At 48.4% G+C, this 21,706-nt stretch overlaps 1 long non-coding RNA gene across 1 annotated transcript in view; it reads right to left on the bottom strand.

Annotated features, from left to right (window-relative positions):
* Positions 1-1,358: 1,358 nt before the first annotated feature.
* Positions 1,359-21,706, bottom strand: part of LOC147030329 (uncharacterized) — a 31,481-nt gene continuing 11,133 nt past the window's right edge. The window contains exon 2 of the long non-coding RNA XR_015056314.1: positions 1,359-1,833. This is a non-coding gene — a long non-coding RNA (uncharacterized LOC147030329). The remainder of the gene's footprint in view (positions 1,834-21,706) is intronic.

Raw genomic sequence — 21,706 nt, 5'->3', positions numbered from 1 at the left:
ATCTTCCATGAGCTGAGACCATGTATAAAAAAGAAAGAAAATAGACTCGTAGCAGTCATTGCTGCGAAAGGTGCTTCCACCAAGTTCTACCACTTCCACCTAAGGGGCTGTCAACACCTTTGCAAACAGTGAATTTTGATTTGTAGTTGGTTTTTGAAGATATTCCTCACATGTAACCTCCTTAAATTATAACAGTGTTTACCTTGATGTCTTCAGTTATGAATAAAATGTTCTTTTGAAAAAATTGTTTCTACATGATTTGTAATTCATCTAAATGTGGCATTACTGGTAGGGGGTGAATACTTTTGCAGGTCACTGTATATTTGAACATATTGCATAGCGTTCGGGAGAAAATTACGCCTACCTCGTGCGCATTCACATGCAGCACATGCCCCCATAGAGCATTCCCATTGACTGCCTAGGGCAAGACTAATCATGGAGTTGTAGAGATCATCATACTAAAACGTGGCGTATGCCTTGTACGTACGTATGTATATTGGATGTTCTTGGAGCACCCTCATTCTGGACATTTCCATCTGTCTGTCTGTCCACAAAACTTTGGTCAAGCCTAGGGGCTAAACCACTCAACCAATTCCAATGAAATTTGGTAGGTAGGACCAATATTTCTGGGAATCGTGTGCTTTCGAATATGGGACCCCGGGCCCGAGCAACGGCATAGCAACGGCCCTTTAAAGTGGTCAAAAAATCGAATTAAAAAAAAAAAAAACGAAAAATCGAAGGTTGGAGTTCTGTGCGCAATCTATCTCGCTCCCTTCATGCCAATTTGCAGCCCTAACAAAAATATTTGTAGGAGGAGATAGGTTTTTGGCGAGTACATGTCGAACATTTCAGAAACGGTTAATTGCGAATATCTCTAAGAGAACGAGTCTGATTTTGATGAAACTTGGGTGAAATGTGTACAATGTGGCTAGCATGTACACAAAAATGAATGGTTGCTATGCACACCTCCGTTGCTTAGCAACAGCTAAAATACTTTATCATACACTTATTGTGGACTGTACAAAAAAATCAATACCTCCGAAACTGGACCTCTGAGGGACCTGTTTTTTTGTGCCCAAGGAGAATGTCTTACAGCATCATGTAAAAAAATAAAATCTTTAGCGAATAGATAAATGGAATTGCCAGGGCTGCCATTTGTTGGAGTCTCTTTGGAAACATGCCTGAAATTTCACAAGGCGGGTTTCTGAGTGCAAACTAAGAGGGCTGTGATAATCATATTTCTTGTGCTAAATTGATTGATAGCATGTACATGAATATCGGCGAGTCGCGTCGGCCAGCTTTCCATCTAGAGCGAGCAGCCATGACGCCTACCGGCTTGTTTGAATGAAACAAAGACAGATACTAACATGAATCTTTATTCTACCATGGTGCATATTTATTTCTCAACCTAATCACTACTGCCATCCACACATTTCTGCCAACGTTCAAGTAATTTTGTGATGCCGTCACGAAAGAACTGTGCATCCTGCTGACTTAACCAGTGTTTCACAGCTGCCGTGACATCTTTGTTGGAAGAAATATGTTCTCCACAAAGGTATTCCTTAAGTTTGGGGGAAGAGATGAAAATGTGACACAGCCAAGTCGAGGCAGGTGATCCTTTGTGGTGTTATTGCATTGACCCTCTCATACTCTCAGGATTTTAATGGTACGCCAAACTCTCATCTCCAGTCATCTTATCCACAGTCAGTCATCCCGACTCTCATCTCCAACGCTTCACAGTCGATCTCCACCAAATTTTGCAGATGTGTTCACGGTTGTGGGATAGTTTTGAAGCTACAGGCTACTATGTACACGATGGGGTGGGTACGGCAGCTGCAAAAAAAACACAAGGGTAGGGGTAATGTAAATGCAAACATCTTTGTACAGACAAACAATTTTCAACATTGAGGCACCAACGGATTCCTATTACAATTCTCCATCAGAATATTTACAGTATTGGTTTACTTGCTGTATTCTGAGATGACTGGAAGTCAAGATGTCACCAAATGTCCTGTGTTCTTACTACTTCACTTGTCCTGCTCTTAAATGGTATACAGTACATATGTGGTATTATATCATTCTTTTGTGGTTTATTATTTCTGGGATGGTAGACAATATTTGTTTCAAATTATTATCCTTCATTAATAATACATATTTGTTTCTTATGACAATAAGTACATGCACAGTCCGGAGATGGTGTTCCAGTGAGGCCATTTGAGTGTGGTGCCATGTTGTGCCTATTGAATTAAATTTGTTACTCGGATAATATGGAGAAAAGTTCCTGACATTTTTAGCTTAATTGGGAAAAAGTGTACCTGGAATGCTTCCCAGTCCCCACCTACTAAATGTTCATCCAAATGAATTTGGTGTGGCAAAAATAGTTCATGTTGGATAAACATGAAAACATTTCATTTGATAAAGTGTAAGACCCGTATTAGGCTTGAATGCAAATTCAATTGTTGGGAATCTTTTTTCTTTTTTTTTTAAGTTGCGAATCTAACCTGAAAGTTGTTAAATGTATTTATTTTTTAAAGTGTGATCAAATTCCATGTTACAATACTGTACAAGTGAATAATTTCGGATATAGGCATTTTTGCAATTTGGAGGCTGAGGGACATTTTGCAAGTTTCTAATTTTGTGGTTCACCAATTCCTCCCCACACATACCAATCGCTACTAAAAAAACAAAAAACAAAAAAAAACTCAAAGTATCCACTGAAACAGACAGTATACTGAATGCAAAACATTATTGAGTTAACCACGACCATTGAAGGAAGCATGGTGTTTGCTTAACGGTTGAGGTGGCTGGCTGAAGATTTTAGGGTCCTGAGTTTAATCCCTTGTTGTGCCTTTAACATAATAGCAGGTGGGTTGGGAAGAACAAGCCATTCAAGTATCCTGGATCGGAGTGGTGACCCATCTGGCATTGTGCCCCCTAACTCAGGAAAAACTGCCTTGGCAGCCTTGTGCGTCTGAAGACACAAAAGTCGTGGTTTTTCTTCTTTTTCATTACCATTGGCTCATCGCCACTAAATTTTCAAAGGAACTATAAATTCTGAAACGTGTCAAGGCGGGCAAATTTTGTGTGTCATTGTGTTAAATATCATGTTGTCCAATCGGAAGTTTCAAAATGCACCAATAGTCATGATCCCTTAGACATATGCCACCAAAGTTTACTGACCTGCACCTAATTTGTGCAAAAACTCATTTTTGGGAGCATTTCTGACTGCTTCTGAAGGTTTGCATTGTTGTTAATGTATGAATACCAAAGTAGTTCCATATTAAAATACCAGGTGTTTGCTTAAAACTGGATTGGCTTGCGTTGCTTAAACTGGCTTTGATGTCTGATGTGTAATGTTTACATGCAGTTATCAGGCAGACACACAAGTGCAGAATGGCGTCTTCTGCTTACAGAAGTTGACCTCCACGAATCTGTTAACATTTAACCAACCTTACCAGTGGCCTCTTTGTGGAAGTGTGTTAACAAAAAATTACCCCCGTGTGGGGGTGACGGTCATCTCTATAATACCACAAGTTCTCAATGTTCAGTTTTGACCGAAGACTACTGTGCAGTTCTACTATGCAGCTCGAACTGCGCAGTTTGGTTAAAGATGACTCGGCATTTTGGCGCGCGCGCACGAAATTATATTTTGAAAATAAATGCCGACATTTACATTTCGGGTTTTGAAACTTTTGCACCTTCGGCAGAAAATGTATAAAAATATACAAGCTTGAGTTCCTGTTACTAGGGTGGAGTGTTTTCGGGTCAGGAGGGATTTTTGGCCAACTTTGAAGTCACGTGACACGAAAACGAAAGGGAATATCGAAAATCCGGCCCGACCAAATCTAGATATTGTCCCATAGATTCATATGCTACAATCAAATTCAAGATAACTTAAGAAATGTAGGAGATAGATTTTGAAAATCGCCATTTTGCAACTACATGAAGCAGTTTTCGCAAAATTCAAAGTCACGTGACGTGTACGTATTCGAAGATATCGGTATTCTTTTGAATGGACATGAAAGACAAGGTCAGCTGCTATGCAATGACACGATTCACTAACTTTTACTATGCCTAGTAGAGAATATATAGCCTCCTAAAGGTAGGGCAGTTTTTGCAAACTTTGAAGTCACGTGATGCAAAAACGAAAGCGAAATTAGAAAATCCGTCCCCACCAAATTTAGATATTGTCCCATACATTCAAATGCCACAATCAAATTCAAGATCGCTTGAGAAATGTAGGAGGAGATAGATTTTGAAAATTGTCATTTTCGCATTTTTTGCCAACTTTGAAGTCACGTGACATGAAAGCGAATATCGAAAATCCGGCCCAAACAAATTTAGATATTGTCCCATAGATTCATATGCTACAATCAAATTCAAGATCGCTTGAGAAATGGCGGAGGAGATAGAATTTGAAAATCGTCATTTTCGCAACTTCAAAGGCCTCGTGACCTTGACCTTGACCTTCGGTGACCTTGAAAGTCATACCATCGTGTACGTCTCATCGACCTCTATCAGGATCACTAATGACCAGATCTTCCGCTTCAACTTCATTGTGAACGGACGGACGGACGGATCAAAGGACATCGACACCCATATTATTAGGTCATGCTCGAAGAGATAACCTAAAAAGGGATTTCATCAACCACAAAGCCAAAGGCCACTCAAGGTGGGGGCTGCACAAAGGAAAGTGTACAGTGCCTTCAGAAAGTATTCACACCTCGACTTTTGTCACATTTTGTTGTGACAGCCTGAATTTAAAATGGATTAAATTTAAACTTTTTTCACCGATCTACACAAAATTCCTCATAATGACAAAGTGAAAACATGTTTTTGGAATTTTTTTTGAAATTGATTAAAAATGAAAATTGAAAATTAAAATCTCTTGTGTCATTTAGTATTCAGCCCTCCGAGTCATTACTTTTTATAAACACCTTTGGGCAGCGATTACAGCTTCGGCCTTCTCGTCTTGTTGGGTATATCTGTATCAGCTTTGAACATCTGGATTTGGGGATTTTCTCCCAAGCTCTGTCAAGTTGGATGGAGAGTGTCAGTCAACAGCAATCTTCAAGTCTTTCCATGGATTCTCAATGGGATTCAAATCTGGCATTTGGCTGGGCCACTCAAGGACTTTCACGTTCTTGTTCAGAAGCCATTCCAGTGTTGCTTTGGCTGTATGCTTGGGGTTTTCCTGTTGGAACATAAATCTTCGCCATAATCTCAGATTTTTTTGCACTCTGAAGCAGGTTCTCAATGATTTACTGGTATTTGGTTCCATTCATTGCTCTCTCTATCCCTACAAGTCTCCCCGTCTTCTCCTTCTTGCGTATGGCAGCTTAGCTGCCGGGGTAGCTCTCATTTATTGGAAGCGCGACTGTGTCGCTGATGCAGTGCCCCTCTACCAGTACACACTGGAACTCATTTCGCCGACCTCGGAGGGATGACAGGCTGAGTCAACCCCCTAGTGTATTAATTCAGCGGCCAACGGGGCTTGAACTCAGGACCCTAGGATCACAAGCCACCACACTCACCACTAAGCCAACACCAGGCTCATAGTCTCCTAGTCACTGCCACTCAAAAGCATCCCCGTAGCATGATGCTGCCAGCACCATGCTTTACAACAGGGATGGTATTAGATGGGTGATGAGCTGTGCTCGGTTTCTGCCAGACATAACACTTTGCATTCAGGCCAAAGAGTTAAATTTTCGTCTCGTCAAACCACAGAATCTTTTGCTTCATGCTCTCAGTCTTTCCCGTGCCTTTTTGCAAATTCCAGGCATGCTATCATGTGTCTTTTTCTCAGGAGTGGCTTCCATCTGACCACTCTCCCATCAATCCTCGATTTGGGAAGTGCTGCGGAAACTATTGTCTTTCCAGCAGGTTCTCCCATCTCAGCTATGGAACTCTGTAGTTCTGTCAGAGTGGTCATTGGGTTCTTGGTCACGTCCCCGATTAAGTTCCTTCTTGCACGGTTGCTCAGTTTGGTCAGAAGGCCAGCTCCAGCAAGAGGCTGGGTAGTTCTATATTCCTTCCATTTCCTAATGATGGAGCTCACTGTGCTCTTCAGAACTTTCAGCACTCTCGAAATTGTTTTATACCCTTCCTCAGATCTTTGCCTCCTCACAATTCTATCTTGGAGTTCGACAGTCAGTTCCTTGGACTTCATGGTGGAGTTATTCCTCTGACATGCACCGTCAACTGTGAGACCTTCTAAGTAAAGGTTTGTTTCTTTCTAAATCATGTCCACTCAATTGAGTTGGCCACATGTGGACTCCAATCAAGTTGTACAGACATCTCAAGGATGATCAAAGGAAATTGGATACACCTGAACTCAGTTTGGAGTGTCATCGCAAAGTGGTTGAATACTTATTGACACAAAACATTTCAGCTTTTCATTTTTTATTAATTTGCAAAAATTTCTGAAAAAATGTTTTCACTTCGCCATTACGGGGTAATTTGTATCGGTAGGTGACAAAATATTTAAATCTAATCCTTATTAAATTCAGGCTGCAACACAACAAAATGTGACAAAGGTTGAGGGGTGTGAATACTGTTGTGGTTGACGAAATTCGCAAACCACCATTCAGGTCCCTTAGGTGAGATATCTCTGTAAGTATATGTGTAGTTAGGCCCAAACCCGTTGTTTAGTGGGAATAAATGTCATTCATTCGGGCTGCGACCCCTCCAGATAGCCGTTTTTCTTTTACTATCTTTATTTTGGACCAGCCGCCATTACTACCATTACTACCACCACCAACCACGTCTCAACAGCCATCACACAACAACCACCAACCGCAACGCCGCTTCACAACAACAGCCACGACCTTTACCGTCACAACTCGCCCTCGCAACCATCGCATCACCGTCATTCCCGCGCCGCTTGTGGGCACCGATACTGGACTCGTGCAGGGCGCGCACCGAGCAGCGGGTGCAGAAACACCACAGCCTTTCCGAAGAAAACGGATCAAAAACGACTCACGCCCACTTCTGTTCCGTCCTATCGGCAAGCGTGGGGCGATTTGGCCCCGCCTCCAGGTGCGTCGGAGTGTGGTCGCTATATGCAGATTCGCGGATCAAAAAGCATTCACGCCCACTTTTCTTCTGTCCAATGGGGAGCCAGCCGGAGGTAAAGGGTCGAAGGTGAAAGAGCGAAGCCACGGGGGGCTATAAAGGGCCGCGTTCGCTCGCCAAAAAGTGCAGTTGAGTTGGAAGTCAAGTGGAGTTCGGAGTTGAGTTGGGAAGAGCCAGTCAAGAGAGGAGTCGGAGAAGGCAGTTGGACGGAGCTGTGGAGAGTTGGAGAGGTGGCGGCGGCGAGGGCAGTCGAGGGGGTGCTCGTGTCAGAGTCGGGGAGCTGCGGAGAGGAGAGGCCGGTAACGCGACCGAGGTCGTGGTGGAGACGCTCGTCGCGGGACCCGAGCCAGCGAGATATCCTCATCCCCCCCGAGCATCAACAACCCCCTCCTGTTTCCCCCCGTGCTGAGATAGTGCGAGAAGGGGGCCCCGTTCCCACCCCATTCCAGACACTGTCCGCGAGGCCCGCGGAGTCGGGGCGCCACCACCATTTTGCGACTCATCATCAGACGGGTAGGCCCGACGCGGTCTCGGCCCCAGGCCCGTCTGCCCCCATCATCCTTGAGGGTGGTCCTTTTCTTTTGCTTTGAGTATATGTGTTGTCGGCGCCGTCTGTGAAGTAAAACTGTATAAGTGTTGCCGTGTGCTCGGTAGTCGGTGGTATATCTGCATTGTGTTTTGCTTTTACATTTGCTTATTGTGTATTATTGTGTTTCTTCTTCTTTTACATTTGCTTTTGGTGTATAATTGTATATGTGTGCTTTCCGTTTGCCGCGGAATAAATGTGCTTTATGTTGAACTGTTCCTCCCGTTTCGCTTCGTCTTTTCTCTAATTGAATCTCCATCTTACTTCACGTAAAGGGTTGGTCGTGGGCTAAAACACCCGATAATTAATCGAACCGTCCAGGTTGACGATAACACCGCTCGGTTATCCCGATAGTACGGAACGGGTCGCTTAAAGTGGCCCGTGTCCGAAGTCGACCTGCGGCGAGGTGCGATCGCCCGGTCTACCTTCCGTGTGGGTACTTAGGTAGGTCGAATTTGGCGAGCAACCCTATCCCACGCGGGGGGCCGATTGGCACGATCGTGGTGAGGCCGAAAGGCCCACCCGTGACTAGTTCCCGGCGTTAGTCCGAGAGGGTCACGACGGGATTGTCCGTCCGGTGGGCGACGTGCCGCGATTCGAGTTACGTGGCCGTTCGCACGCCGGCGGGCGCGAATCCGCAACACTGGTGTCAGGTCGTGCGATATAAACTCATCGCCCTCCTCGCGGCACTGGTATCGGAGAACGGGAAAACGGGCTCTCCTGTCTCCAGCTAAATTCACGGGAATCGGTCCAGGGGTGAGAGGAGCGACCCCCGATTCCCTCCAAATTACGAGCGATTCAAATTAACCCTTTACGAGAAATAAGATGGCGTCTCAAGGCGAGCGGGAGCCGGGGGTATTAGAAATGTATATGTGTGGTAATGTAGAATCCATGGTCCAGGATGAAATCCCCATGCAGGAAAAGTCGGTTGTGCAGGAACACGAACTCGCCCAACTGAACCCAGAGCCCGAAATAGGTGCGGCGGCGGCCGCGGTGTATGACACCTCCCCTCCCCCTCTCCACCAAAACCCTTCCCCGATCCCTGCCGAAACGGCTCACCCAAGCGCACCCGACATGGCCCAGCTATGCACCATGCTGGCGGCAATGACAGCGAGGATGGATACAAACACAAATGAAATGAAAAACGAAATAAAAGGCATGAACAAGCAAATGAACGAAATGAAAACGAAAATGGACACAAACGCACTCGAAATGAAAGAGCTGCGGGGTGAGACGCAGAACATGGGCCAAAGCCTGCAGGCGGGCATGAAGGCAGTGGCCAGAGAGCTCAAAATGGCGACGCCACGTGTGGGAGCGAACGAGCTGGGAGGGAGTGCAACGGCTGTCGGGCCCGCGGTGGAGGCGGGTAAGGAGAAAATAATTCGGGGGACGTATTGGGCGAGAAGCGTGACGGAGACGTGCACGAGGGAGATAAGAGACGAGGTGAAAGTAATTGGGAGGGAGAAAAAAGAACAATTAATACGGAAAGCAAGGAGGAGGTACGCGGAGATCGTGAAAGAGCAAGGAGTGAAAAACAGGGAAGGACGGGAGCGACTTAAGGAGAAAGCAAGGTTGACCTACATAAAGATAAGGGAAAGACGCCAGAAAGAAGCAGAGACTAATAGACACGAGGAGACAACAGAAACGAATAAATGTACAGAGACACGGGAGATGGGAACGATAGAGGAGAGACTGCATGATAATGACGGGGTTAGAGACGCACACACACACACAGAGGTGGTGGAGGACGATGAGGTTGAGCTCGCGGAGCGTGTAGAGACCCGGTGCGAGCAGCTGGATGGCCTCCTCCAGGAACGAGGGGAGGGAGTCTGCCCCCTTGAGGCGAGTCACGACCAGGTGGGTTCGGTCGTGCTTTGCGAGGTTGAGGGGCCGGGTGCTGTGGACAGGTGCATGGAGAGCTTGGGGGGTATAGAGGCCCTGGAGACTCTTGTGGGGACACGAATCCCCAGTGTGGTTGTCCCGGTGTGTGTGGTGTCGAGGTGTGTGTTCACGAGTGTGGCGAAATGCGTGCTGCAACGCACGCATAGCGTGGGTGCAAGGGCGTGTGTGAGAGCGACCGGGTGGGTGACAAAGACCCCGTGTGTGGAAGCGACCCCGTGTGTGAGTGGTGTGGTGGTAAGTGTGCAGAAGGGCGTGCTTCCCAGCACGCCGTGTGTGGATGAGGCACCGCGGATGAGTGCCCCCGCGTGTGTGAGTGAGGCACGGTGTACGAGTGAGGCACCGCGGATGAGTGCCCCCACGTGTGTGAGTAGTATGGTTTGTGTGAGGGAAATGGCAAGAGTGAGTGAAAGGCCGCGAGTGAGTGGAGCCACGTGTGCGAGGGAGGTGGCATGCGTGAGTGAGCGGCCAAGTGTGAGAGAGACAGCGTGTGCAAGGTCGCTGTGTGTGAGGGAGATGTCGGTCGGCATGTGTGAACATGCAGCCGCGTCTCCCGGGGTGAATGTAATGGAATGGTGTATGAGCGTCGTAACACGCGGGAGTGCGTGTGTGGAATGGAGACGGACACTGCGACAGAGGAAAGAAAGCCGAGTAGCGGCTGTAGTTGTTTCGGGGACTGTGCCGGGTTCACCCAGCATTGAGCACGAGGTCCGTGCTGTGCAACGCACGAGGCCCCCACGTGCTCGCTTGCGAGAGTGAAGTCCCGGTCCGGAAACGCACGCGGTGGATTTGCCGATCCCGCGGACGGACAAAGTTTAGGCAGGATTACGGATTTGGACCGGACGGGTTCTCCACGCGATCGTGTGTGTTAAGCTCCAATGGGCAAAGCACATGTGTTCGCGTGGGGAACCCCTCGAGACGTGGGGCTTGTGTTTTGTTATGCGCACGGTGACGTCATGGCTGCACGTGGGGTTGGAATCCGGCAGGAGGGGTATCCCTGCCGGATGGTACCGTCCAAGGAGGGACGAGGTACACGTGCAGCTGCATGACGTCACGGGCAGGTGCAAAGTGCGCGAGCTGTGAATTGCCGCGCTGGTGCTGCGCATGTGGGAAAAAAAAGAGCAAGCCTCACTTTTGGGTGCACAGGATTCCCGGGCAAGGGGTGGAAGACCCCCTTACCAGGGCACAGGATGGAAACTAGTTAGGGGGAAGGGTTAGCTTAGCTAGACCGACTTCATGGGGCAGGGGTAAGTCCTCATGGAGTCCGTGGAATGGATGAGTTAGAGGGATTGTAGCCAGATTTAGGTTGGGAAATAAAATGATTTTTTGAGTTAGAAGACAGTGACAGACAGTGAATGTGTAGTGGGGACGTAGCTTAGCTACGTAGTGTTAAAAGGAACGTGCTGTAGTTTAAGGGACGACGTGGGAGCACGAGTTAGTTAGGGGATGCAGATAGAAGGATGGCAGAGTTCAGTGGTGTGTGTGTTGAAGAGTTGGTGAGTGAAGTGGAAGCATGTGCTTGGTGAGTGAGTGAGGCCAGCGGGTCTGTGTGAGTGGAGCGAATGGGGACTGCATGGTGCGATGAGTGATTGGGGGGAGGAGTGACTCCCGCCCAAGGGACCCCGGGGTCAGTGTAGAGTGAGTTAGGGGGTTAGTCAAATTAACAAAAATGGAGGTTGTTTTGTTGTTGGTGGGTGTGTAGGCTCGAAACCCGTTTGGAGGGGTGCAGGAGCCCTGTTGACGGGCTGGGAGCGTGGCTGCGAAAAGTGAGTATCGCTGAGTGGGTACCCCGGGCACCAGGCTAGTCGGCCGTGGTAGGCCAAGGGCCCATGGGGGGCCGGGATAGCGTAGTGGGAACGGGTGCGCCTGCTTGGTGCGGGGGCCCGGGGCGCCATTAGCCGCGTGGGCAGTGTTGTGGGCACGGGTGACCCTCGGAAAGGGGCCTGGGAAGCCAGCCTGCCACGTGTGCGTTTCAGGGGAGGTGCCATGGGGGGCACTCCCCGGTGTTTAGGGAGCTGGTAGGCTCGGAGGCAGTGTAGTGCCCGGGGGTAACATCGTCGGAGAATCGGCAGAGGGTCGTGCCTGCCAAAGGGAGCCACGTGTCCCAGCCATGAGACCGTGTGAGGGCACAGAGAGAAAATTGGGGGGCGAGGCCCGAAATTGTGAGGACACCAATGCAGGCGACGGGAATCTGGGTTGTTAGAACCAATAGTTTAAGCGAGAGGCGCTTGTTGAAAGCCCCGGGGTAGTTTAACAGTTAAATGGTTAGGGTAGATTAGGAGATGTACCCCTCCGCACCATCCATCCCCTCGCTATCGTTGTGGGCCGCTGGACCCACTTTGGTTATAGATCGCTGAACTCTGGGGAGGCCATTCTGAGGCTTCGTTGGGCCTCGACACAGGACGCGAGCTCTCCCTTGTTCCCCTCCGGGAAGGGAACGTAGGGGTTGGGAGTAGGCTAGGTGACAGGATAGGTTAGCCGAACAAGGACAGTACAGGGGGTTAGGGGATGATTTATAGTGGGGAAGTAAAAAAATAATAATAATAATAATAAGTTGGGGCTAAATTGGGGTTTGACAAATTAAGGGAGTGGGTATAGACAGTGACAGGCAAAGGCGATAGGTTGGGAGGGAGACCGTAGGGTAGGTCCGAGCCCGCCTTCCGAGTGGCCAGCACCACCGCACTCCCTCCACCAACCTCCACTGAACGGCAAAGGCTGGTCAGCTTCATCTGCTGGCCGCGTTGCTGCAAGGCAAAGGCCGGCCCACTTCATCGGCAGCTGTTGTTTTGCTGCAAGGCCTGTGCCGGCTGGATCGTCTGCAGCTGCTGTGCTGCAAGGCCTGTGCCGGTCGGATTGTCTGCAGCTGCTGTGCTTCAAGGCCTGTGCCGGCCAGATCGTCTGCCGGCTGTGTTTGCCTGCAGCGGCCTTATTCTGCAGGCGGTGTTTGCCTGATCACCTTTGCCATGCCATGCCCACTGCCCCTGTTCACCAGCCCCGTTCAATTTTTGCTTTGCCCCCCCCCCCTGTTCATTGCCATGTGCGCCAGGATCAGAAAGCAACAGTTTGCAAGCTGCAAGAACTGCCCTGTTGGCAGCTACAACACGGGCCTGCAGTGGCGGCCCATGCACCGTGTTTGCGTTCATCCATCCATTCGTTGTGTTCATTGCGTGTGCCACTTGAGCTGGCACGGAGACTGTGTTTGTGCAGCCCATGCACCGTTTTTCACTGCGTTCAGTTTCAAAAGGGAAGGCCTTGGACTGCGTGTGAGCAGCCGGCCACGCTCCCTGTCACCTGCATTGTTTGAGCCAGAGACTGCATGCGAGCAGCCTGGCTCCCTGCTAACTGCTTTCTTTTTGCAGAGTTCATTGATCCTGGGCCATGGTTTAGTGTAAAATTTGTAAGTTAAGGTTAAGATGTACTGTACATATGAGTGCGCCCCCGGCATGTCTGTCTTAGCGCCGGCAATTTTATTTAAGACGTCCGTGTGAGTGAGTTTGTTTAGGTAGTTACTCAGCCCTCAGGTTATTTATTTTGGGGACACGAATACCATGAATGTCGCACTCAGGGATCCGTAGGTAAAATGTACTCGGGGAAAACTACACATGATGGCACACGAAAATTTGACGACTCGGGACGAGTCTGTAAAAAGGGGAGGGGGTAGTGTTGTGGTTGACGAAATTCGCAAACCACCATTCAGGTCTCTTAGGTGAGATATCTCTGTAAGTATATGTGTAGTTAGGCCCAAACCCGTTGTTTAGTGGGAATAAATGTCATTCATTCGGGCTGCGACCCCTCTAGATAGCCGTTTTTCTTTTACTATCTTTATTTTGGACCAGCCGCCATTACTACCACCACCAACCACGTCTCAACAGCCATCACACAACAACCACCAACCGCAACGCCGCTTCACAACAACAGCCACGACCTTTACCGTCACAACTCGCCCTCGCAACCATCGCATCACCGTCATTCCCGCGCCGCTTGTGGGCACCGATACTGGACTCGTGCAGGGCGCGCACCGAGCAGCGGGTGCAGAAACACCACAGCCTTTCCGAAGAAAACGGATCAAAAACGACTCACGCCCACTTCTGTTCCGTCCTATCGGCGAGCGTGGGGCGATTTGGCCCCGCCTCCAGGTGCGTCGGAGTGTGGTCGCTATATGCAGATTCGCGGATCAAAAAGCATTCACGCCCACTTTTCTTCTGTCCAATGGGGAGCCAGCCAGAGGTAAAGGGTCGAAGGTGAAAGAGCGAAGCCACGGGGGGGCTATAAAGGGCCGCGTTCGCTCGCCAAAAAGTGCAGTTGAGTTGGAAGTCAAGTGGAGTTCGGAGTTGAGTTGGGAAGAGCCAGTCAAGAGAGGAGTCGGAGAAGGCAGTTGGACGGAGCTGTGGAGAGTTGGAGAGGTGGCGGCGGCGAGGGCAGTCGAGGGGGTGCTCGTGTCAGAGTCGGGGAGCTGCGGAGAGGAGAGGCCGGTAACGCGACCGAGGTCGTGGTGGAGATGCTCGTCGCGGGACCCGAGCCAGCGAGATATCCTCATCCCCCCCGAGCATCAACAACCCCCTCCTGTTTCCCCCCGCGCTGAGATAGTGCGAGAAGGGGGCCCCGTTCCCACCCCATTCCAGACACTGTCCGCGAGGCCCGCGGAGTCGGGGCGCCACCGCCATTTTGCGACTCATCATCAGACGGGTAGGCCCGACGCGGTCTCGGCCCCAGGCCCGTCTGCCCCCATCATCCTTGAGGGTAGTCCTTTTCTTTTGCTTTGAGTATATGTGTTGTCGGCGCCGTCTGTGAAGTAAAACTGTATAAGTGTTGCCGTGTGCTCGGTAGTCGGTGGTATATCTGCATTGTGTTTTGCTTTTACATTTGCTTTTTGTGTATTATTGTGTGTTTCTTCTTCTTTTACATTTGCTTTTGGTGTATAATTGTATATGTGTGCTTTCCGTTTGCCGCGGAATAAATGTGCTTTATGTTGAACTGTTCCTCCAGTTTCGCTTCGTTTTTTCTCTAATTGAATCTCCATCTTACTTCACGTAAAGGGTGGGTCGTGGGCTAAAACGCCCGATAATTAATCGAACCGTCCAGGTTGACGATAACACCGCTCGGTTATCCCGATAGTACGGAACGGGTCGCTTAAAGTGGCCCGTGTCCGAAGTCGACCTGCGGCGAGGTGCGATCGCCCGGTCTACCCTCCGTGTCGGTACTTAGGTAGGTCGAATTTGGCGAGCAACCCTATCCCACGCGGGGGGCCGATTGGCACGATCGTGGTGAGGCCGAAAGGTCCACCCGTGACTAGTTCCCGGCGTTAGTCCGAGAGGGTCACGACGGGATTGTCCGTCCGGTGGGCGACGTGCCGCGATTCGAGTTACGTGGCCGTTCGCATGCCGGCGGGCGCGAATCCGCAACAATACTTTCTGAAAGCACTGTAAATGTTAAAAAGAAAGAAGAAATCTATTCGCATTCCTCTTGAACTAAGGTCGGTTAGGATTGAGGTGGAAGTAGGATACAGGTGAAGAGTTTCTAAGTGATGACATTGAAATACTAGAACGGCACTTGGTAGAGCGCATCCCTCTGCCAGGCTGAACATTTTACGTGTTGTCTCCCACTGCTTAGCCAGATCTGCATCTGGACCTGAACCAACTCATCCACCAAGTTTTTATCATAACTTGTCCACAACGTTTTGAAATATCGTGCTCCATGTTGTTTTTGGCACCTTCTCTCAAGAGTGAAGAATCATTTAGCATATTAAAAAAACGGATTCGGATCTTCACCAAAATTGAATCGATTCTTTCCTGTGACACACCCGATCTGAACATCAAGTTTTGACAGAAGCCGTCCATAACTTTTTCAGATATCATGCTATATATCTGTTTTAGTCTTATCACTCAATGGTGAAGAATCATTCAAGAAATACTTGGATCTGCATCCGGATTCAGATCTTCAAAATTGAATCAACGAGCAGAGTACCTGCCCTATGGGTGATCTCGTTCCAAGCATGCAACATGTTCTTCTGACGCATACCTTTATTTTGGTGTGTAGGCAAAAAAAAAACCCATGTTACGTGCATGAAGCAAAAACATACCGACTGCTTACAATTCAAAACGCTTGACTGCACTGGGAAATGTGGGGACAGGAATACTGTACTGTAAATGATGGAGACTTGTAATACCACCCACACCTACCCCAAAGACCACCAGCAAGGTTAAAAACACCCCTATACATTAATTTGGGTCATGCTGGTCCTATATTGTGTCTGCATGTAATCAGCCCAGAACTGCAAGAGGAATAGCGTGGCAAACAAACAAACACACAAATACCGGTCTGTGAATTATAGTGAAGATTCTTTCTTATCACACACCCAACCTGAGCAGCAAGTTTTGCCTGAATCCGTCCAAATTTTTTTGAGATATCATGCAACATGTCGTTTTTGACCTTATCTCTCAAGGGTGAAGAATCGCTAAAATTTTTTGTAGAATCCAGATCTTCACCAAAATCTAATTATTTCATTCTTGTCACACACCAAACTTGTCCACAGAATTTCATCTGAATCCGTCCACAACCTTTTGAGACATCCTGTTCACAGGCAGACAAACAGAGACACAGACAGACAGGGGAAAGAACATAACCTCCATTCACCTTCAGTTGCGGAGGTAAATGTCTGAATCCTCTGATCCACCGACAACCCAGGCCAATAAATTATGAAGCTGGTGTAGAATAACATCCTTGGCTTTATTTATTGACAAGTGTGATGCAGTTGGAGGCGAAGGCTGTGTTGGTGGTTGTTTACTACTAACCAACCAGTGAATTAATGACGAGAGCAGCATTGTACAGTGTCCCCAGATGGTCATTTGTGTCCGGTATATACAGTGTTGGAGATGCTCGATTCTTTGTCTGTTGATCATCTTCCTCATCAGTGGAGCTTTCAGCAGATGTGGAGTTATCAACCAGGTCCTCGGCCAGATCTTCTGCTCAGAGGGTGTCAGAATGAACTATATCACTCATTTGATGGTTGGTTGGTGTCAGAAAGATGAGCTGGGGAAAGTTTTCTCTACCTGAAGCCTTTTATTCGGGTTTCATGTCCGATATGGAGCATCGATGCCTTCCACTTGCTTGGTTGTTTGCTTGATGAGCTTGCTGAGTCTGGCTAATGTAAGAATTTTCCTTTTTACGGAGCAGGTGTTGTCTGATTATGTCATCACAGAACACTTGGTGTGCATCCATGTATCGTATCTCGATTTGTGGCAATGGCTTGGTAAGAAATCTTGTGTACTCTTTGTAGCACTCGTGTGTTACTGTAGCTCAAGGGCAACCAAATCCTCCCTTTCAATCTGTGGAAGCAGAATGGAGTCTTCTTTTCACCGAGTTGCTTGCAGAAATTGACCTCTGCAAATCTGTTCACATTTAACTAACCTTACCAGTGATCTCTTTCGTGAAAGTTTTTTTTTCACCTGGCACAAAGCTAAAGGCCATTCAAGGTGGGGGCTACACAAAGGAAAGTACAGATTTTACACAAATATGAAATCTATTTACATTCCTCTTGACCTGAGGTACGTAGGTTAGGATTGAGTGGAAGCAGGATGCAGGTCTGCCTGGTGTTGGCTTCATGGTTAGGGTGGTGGCCTTGGGATACTGGGGTCCTGAGTTCAAATCCCACTTGGCTGTTGAATTAATACCAGGTGAGGTTGACTCAGCCTGTCATCCTTCTGAGGTTGGCAAAGTGAGCACAAGCTTGCTTGTTGGGATAATTGAGCCATTTCAGTATCCTGTGTTGCAGTGGTGACCTGTCCAGGATTGTGTCCAATAGCTGAGGAGACTGTTTTGGCAGCACCAACACTCTGTATAGAGTGTGGTCCTGATGGATGGAACCAACTCATCCACCAAGTTTTGTCATAGCTTGTCCACAACTTTTTGAGATATCATGCCATCTCTCCTGTTTGCCGCTATCTCTCAATGGTGAAGAATCACTTTAACAATTTCAGATCCGGATTCGGATCCTGACCAAACGCGAATCGATTTGTCCTTGTCACACACCCAACCAAGTTTAATCCGAATCTGAACATAATTTTTGAGATATCCAGCTCATAGACAAACAAACAGACAGACAGGGGTGAAAACATAATATGACCGAGTAATGCTGAGCTGGCAGGATGGCCTAGATTCATGAAAAACTTGGGGCAAAAACATTCACTGGCCGACTTCAGAAGGTGGAAATCATTTCGAGCCATTCAAGTAGTAGTTGTAGTAACGAAGAAGTCGTAATGGGAGTTGTGGTAGTTGGTAATAGTGGTAGTCGTCAGGTCTAAAATCTATTATTTAATACAAAATCAAGTTATCGACTTCTACTCACTGCTAAAGGTTGATGACTTCGTCCAGTCTGAGCGGTGTCCCATAAGCTGTTAAGTTTGAGTGTGGGTAAATACAGTCACAAGTTCAATAAGAAGCAAGACATGGCGTATCGCCAGTGGACCAACTCCGCATCGCGTCCACGAAATAATATTATCCACTCGGTGACTCAGGTGTCATTAATGGCCAGTGCCCGTGGGAATAAGCTGCTCACCAAAAGTGCTTCAATGATAGTAGTCCCACTGCTGAAAGGAATGAAACCCCACTGAAGATAGGGCTGCGAATGCGGTTTTGTATTTGTCCATTTTGTATGTGTCCATCTTGTATTTGTATGGGCTTTCTGAGATGCTTTCAACTGTCGATGGAATCACTCCACGAGCCCATTAAGTGATGGGTGACTGTGGGTCATGTTCTCATACGGCCAAGTAGATCAGACAGAGCTTAGAAATGTGATGATTGAAACTGATGACCGCAGTCTGTGGTTATTATTGAGAGTGCACCAAACACAGCTCTCCAATGTGAGATGATTGCTTGTGCTACCGTCTCTGCTGTCTGGTCAGGGATAGGTCTCGCGACCGGCCAACGAGTAAAATGATCACTGAATGTGAGCAGGTATGTATTGCCATCTGATAGAGGTAGCAGTCCAACGAGATTAAAGTGAACATGGCTGAATCTGGCGTCTGGTGTAGAAAACGTGGCTGGAGGAGACCTGATGTGTCAATGTATTTTGGATCTCTGACATGCTGTGCAGGTTCTGGACCAGGCTCTGATGTCAGTATTCACTCCCTGCCAGACAAAATCCCTGCTGCAGAGTTGTTTTTGCCACTGATGTGCCTCAAGTCTGTCATGAACCGGGAGATTAAATCAAGATGTCGTACTTCTCTTGGAGAGCGATGATTGGGTCCTGACTTGAGAGCATAGGTCAATGGCTGGTGGTCCATATCGATAGAGAATGTCCTCCCTTCTCGTATATACCAAAAGTGTTTGACACCCAGGTAGGCTGCTAGAAGTCCTCTCCCAAACGTGCTGTATCTGGTCTTTGCAGGTTGAAAACGCTTTGAGAAAAAGGAGAGTGGTTTTGCTATGTGTCATCTACATTCTGCTGCAGAACTCCTCCTACTCCCATATCTGAGGCATCGACTAAGAGGCATAGTGGTGCTTCAGCCTGAGGATGAACAAGAAGTGTGGCCTCAGACAACCTCACCTTCACCTCTTCGAAGGAAGCCAATTCTTTTTAATCGAGGGTGATCGGCTGATTTTTCTTATTCTTGTTGCGTAGTCTGTCGATGGCTAAGAAATGCCTGCACAGTTAGAGGTGAAACATCTGTAAGAATCCACAAGGCTAAGAAACTCCCTCAACATGCGCTTTGATGTGGGTGCAAGAAAGGCTTGTATGGTCTTGATTTTCTCCTCCGGTGAGCAGATACCATGTTTGTCTATGAGTGGTCGAGGAAGGTGATGGATGGCACCTCAAACTGGCACTTACTGGGATTAATGACTATGCAATACTTAGCAAGGTGCTCAAAAAGTAAATCGGAGGTGTGCCTTGTGTTCTTTCTCCGTTAGGCTTACTACTAACAGATCGTCAAGGGTAAGCGTAGATTAAAGGAAGACCATGGATGACATCATTGATCAACCTCTGAAATGTCTGCACAGCATTATGCAATGCAAACAAGCCTAGATAGTCCAAAAGGTGTTGTGATGGCTGTTTTGTATATGTCAGTCGAATCTACTGTTATCTGTTGCTATGCTCTGATGAGGTCCATCTTGGAGAAAACATGTGCACCTTCGAGGGAGGATGAAAAATCCTGAAAATAGGGAATTGGATAGCGATCAGAAATGGTGCGTTCATTGAGTGTATGGTAGTCACCACATGGCTGCCAGTCACCTGGTGACTGCTTTGGTACCATATGCAAGGATGAAGACCAGTTGCTGTCAGATTATCAGATGATGCTGAGTTCAAACATGTGCTCGAACTCTGACTTGGCGATTTTCAGACGATCTGGGGTAAGGGGCCATGGTTGTGCTGCAACTGGAGGTCCACGAGTTACTATATGGTGAGTGGCCGAGTGCTTCATCCTAAAATCCCTGTATACTGGATGAACAATCCCTGGGTATTCATGAAAGAGGGTGTCATAACATGAAGGAGATGTAGCTTTCACAAGCATGGGGCTGATGGAGGGTGAATGATTGATGATTCTTTGCACAGTAAGGCTGGTCGTGGTGTCAATGAGCTTGTGATGTTTGACATCCACTAGCAGGCCAAACTGATGAAGAAAATCAGTTTCTATGATGAGTGTAGGCAACTCAGCAACTACGAATATGCATCGGAATACTCGTCACAGCCAAAGATGCAGCGTTAAAGATCTCTCCCCGAATGTGGTGATGGGTGAGTGATTCACTGCCTGCAGCTGGATTGATGTAGGCTGACTTTTGCTTTTGTGAAAAGATAGTAAAACACTCACTTCAGCACCAGTTATAGGTGAGATATCTCTGTAAGTATATGTGTAGTTAGCCCAAACCCGTTGTTTAGAGGGAATAAATGTCATTCATTCGGGCTGCGACCCTTTTAGATAGCCGTTTTTCTTTTACTATATTTATTTTGGACCAACCGCCATTACTACCACCACAACCACCACCAACCACGTCTCAACAGCCATCACACAACAACCACCAACCGCAACGCCGCTTCACAACAACAACGCCAACAGCCACGACCCTTACCGTCACATCTCGCTCTCGCAACCATCGCATCACCGCCATTCCCGCGCCGCTTGTGGGCACCGATCCTGGACTCGTAGAGGGCGCGCACCGAGCAGCGGGTGCAAAAACGCCAGCCTTTCCGAGAAATCGGATCAAGAATGATTCACGCCCACTTCTGTTCCGTCCTATCAGCGGGCGTGGGGCGATTTGGCCCCGCCTCCAGGCGCATCGGAGTATAATCGCTATATGCAGATTCGCGGATCAAGAATGATTCACGCCCACTTTTCCTCTGTCCAATGGGGAGCGTGGCTCCGCCCCCGAGCGATTCCTGATCCAAAAATCTGCATATGGTTTCTCCTGTCGCACTATAAAGCGCCGAGCGCGGGGCAAATCGAGTGAGTCAAGAGTGAGCAGTTGAAAGGAGTTGAGAAGAAAAGGGCAGTTGGAGAGAGTCGAGAGTCGAGCAGTTGGAGAGAGTCGAGAGTCGAGCAGTTGGAGAGAGTCGAGAGTCGAGCAGTTGGACGGAGTTGAGAAGAGTGGAGAGTTGGAGAGTTGTGGCGGCGGCGGCGAAGGCAGTCGAGAGAGTGTCTGTCGGGGTCCGGAGAGGCTGGAGAAGCCAAGAATCTTTGTGGAGGTCTGCGCTCGTGTCAGAGTCGGGGAGCTGCGGAGAGGGGAGGCCGGTAACGCGACCGAGGTCGCGGTGGAGTTGCTCGTCGCGGGACCCAAGCCAGCGAGATATCCTCATTCCCCCGAGCATCAACAACCCCCTCCTGTTTCCCCCCCGCGCTGAGATAGTGTGAGAAGGGGGCCCCGTTCCCACCCCACACCAGGCAGTGCCAGCGAGGCCCGCGGAGTCGGAGCGCCGCCGCCATTTTGCGGCTCATCACCAGACGGGTAGGCTCGACGCGGTCTCGGCCCCAGGCCCGTCTGCCCCCTTGTAGTTGAGGGTAGTCCCTTTTTCTTTTGCTTTGAGTATATGTGTTGGCGGCGCCGTCTGTGAAGTAAAACTGTATAAGTGTTGCCGTGTGCTCTGTAGTCGGTAGTAGATCTGCATTGTTACATTTACTTTTTGTGCAGAATTGTTGTGTTTCTTCTACTTTTACA

This window comes from Eptatretus burgeri, chromosome 3, assembly GCF_056783735.1.
Source record: "Eptatretus burgeri isolate ZD-2024b chromosome 3, Ebu_testis_v1, whole genome shotgun sequence".
NCBI lineage: Eukaryota > Metazoa > Chordata > Myxini > Myxiniformes > Myxinidae > Eptatretus > Eptatretus burgeri.
The sequence above is the reverse complement of the archived record's forward strand: the minus strand, read 5'-3'. Positions and strand labels throughout refer to the sequence as shown.